This window comes from Musa acuminata, unplaced genomic scaffold (assembly GCF_036884655.1).
Source record: "Musa acuminata AAA Group cultivar baxijiao unplaced genomic scaffold, Cavendish_Baxijiao_AAA HiC_scaffold_1136, whole genome shotgun sequence".
NCBI classification, from domain to species: Eukaryota; Viridiplantae; Streptophyta; class Magnoliopsida; order Zingiberales; family Musaceae; genus Musa; species Musa acuminata.
In genome coordinates, this window is record NW_027021348.1 from 7,129,288 (window position 1) to 7,131,787 (window position 2,500).

Below are 2,500 nucleotides of genomic sequence, written 5' to 3' on the forward strand. Positions count from 1 at the left end.
CAGTTTTGGCCAGTTTTTGGCCTGTTCTTGCGTTGCGCGGTGACCGTCGAGAGCGGAGCAAAACGTCAGCCATCTCAGCACCCTGGAACCCCCCGGGTGGCACAGGGCTGGATGGGGCTTTCGTATAGCAGGGACGGTGCTGCCTCACGCTTCGCTCGCTGTCCGCCGCTCGCCGCTCGCTCGCGCAGCCAAAAATGGCCAGTTTTGGCCCGTTTTTGGGCTGTTTTGGCCAGTTTTTGGCCTGTTCTTGCGTGGTGCGGTGACCGTCGTGAGCGGAGCAAAACGTCAGCCATCTCAGCACCCTGGAACCCCCCGGGTGGCACAGGGCTGGATGGGGCTTTCGTATAGCAGGGACGGTGCTGCCTCTCGCTTCGCTCGCTGTCCGCCGCTCGCCGCTCGCTCGCGCAGCCAAAAATGGCCAGTTTTGGCCCGTTTTTGGGCTGTTTTGGCCAGTTTTTGGGCTGTTCTTGCGTGGTGCGGTGACTGTCGTGAGCGGAGCAAAACGTCAGCCATCTCAGCACCCTGGAACCCCCCGGGTGGCACAGGGCTGGATGGGGCTTTCGTATAGCAGGGACGGTGCTGCCTCTCGCTTCGCTCGCTGTTCGCCGCTCGCCGCTCGCTCGCGCAGCCAAAAATGGCCAGTTTTGACCCGTTTTTGGGCTGTTTTGGCCTGTTTTTGGGCTGTTCTTGCGTGCCGCGGCGACCGTCGTGAGCGGAGCAAAATGTCAGCCATCTCAGCACCCTGGAACCCCTCGGGTGGCACAGGGCTGGATGGGGCTTTCGTATAGCAGGGACGGTGCTGCCTCACGCTTCTTGCGTGGTGCGGTGACTGTCGTGAGCGGAGCAAAACGTCAACCATCTCAGCACCCTGGAACCCCCCGGGTTGTCACGACCTTAGCTGGAATTGCCTAAGGCGTGCGGCACCCTTGCGGCCAACGACGCGAACTTAGCTTGCGTTGCCTAAGTCGCGAGTCACTCTTGCGGCAAAGACGCGAACTTAGCTTGCGTTGCCTAAGTCGCGCTTTGCCCTTGCGATCTTGCTCCGCAAGGATCAGCCCACTTTGTAACCTCTCACAGGTCCCGATGGACCTGTAAAAGAGAAAGAGAGTTAGATCGAAAGAACGAGCAACGGACAAGTCCCGAAGTCTCGCGAAAAGGAAAGCTTTACAAGCAATTCGTCGAACACCTTGTGTGCACAAGAGAAAAGAGGGAGAGGGGGAAAAGCAAGGCTTTCAAGGATGAACGAACAGCTGCAAGCCCACAAACAACCGCTCACCTGGTCCCGGACGCAACACCAAGTTCCCGTAAAGGTCACGTGCGAACTTGCGAAAGAGTGTTCAACGCCCGGTATATAACCGAAGCCCCATCCAGCCATGTGCCACCCGGGGGGTTCCTGGGTGCTGAGATGGCTGACGTTTTGGTGAGCGGAGGCAGCACTCAGCTCACCTCCCGCGGCAAGCGAAAACGGAGCCGTTTTGGGCTGTTTTGGGGCTGTTTTGCTCGGTTCGGTGAGCGATCGCTTTGCAACGCTGCAGCTTGTTCGAACTTACATATTTACAAGCAAAATGACCCAAAACCATGGGAAAACATGCTGTCAAGCAGCTGTACATGCGGGTGTGAGCGACGAACGGTTCGTTGAACGAAGTTGTTGCGGGTGCGCGACGACCGTTCGTGACAGGGTGGCACAGGGCTGGATGGGGCTTTCGTATAGCAGGGACGGTGCTGCCTCTCGCTTCGCTCGCTGTCCGCCGCTCGCCGCTCGCTCGCACAGCCAAAAATGGCCAGTTTTGGCCCGTTTTTGGGCCGTTTTGGCCAGTTTTTGGCCTGTTCTTGCGTTGCGCGGTGACCGTCGAGAGCGGAGCAAAACGTCAGCCATCTCAGCACCCTGGAACCCCCCGGGTGGCACAGGGCTGGATGGGGCTTTCGTATAGCAGGGACGGTGCTGCCTCACGCTTCGCTCGCTGTCCGCCGCTCGCTCGCGCAGCCAAAAATGGCCAGTTTTGGCCCGTTTTTGGGTTGTTTTGGCCAGTTTTTGGCCTGTTCTTGCGTGGTGCGGTGACCGTCGTGAGCGGAGCAAAACGTCAGCCATCTCAGCACCCTGGAACCCCCCGGGTGGCACAGGGCTGGATGGGGCTTTCGTATAGCAGGGACGGTGCTGCCTCTCGCTTCGCTCGCCGTTCGCCGCTCGCCGCTCGCTCGCCGTTCGCCGCTCGCCGCTCGCTCGCGCAGCCAAAAATGGCCAGTTTTGGCCCGTTTTTGGGCTGTTTTGGCCTGTTTTTGGGCTGTTCTTGTGTGGCGCGGTGACCGTCGTGAGCGGAGCAAAATGTCAGCCATCTCAGCACCCTGGAACCCCTCGGGTGGCACAGGGCTGGATGGGGCTTTCGTATAGCAGGGACGGTGCTGCCTCGCGCTTCGCTCGCTGTTCGCCGCTCGCCGCTCGCTAGCGCAGCCAAAAATGGCCTCTTTTGGACCGTTTTTGGGCCGTTTTGGCCAGTTTTTG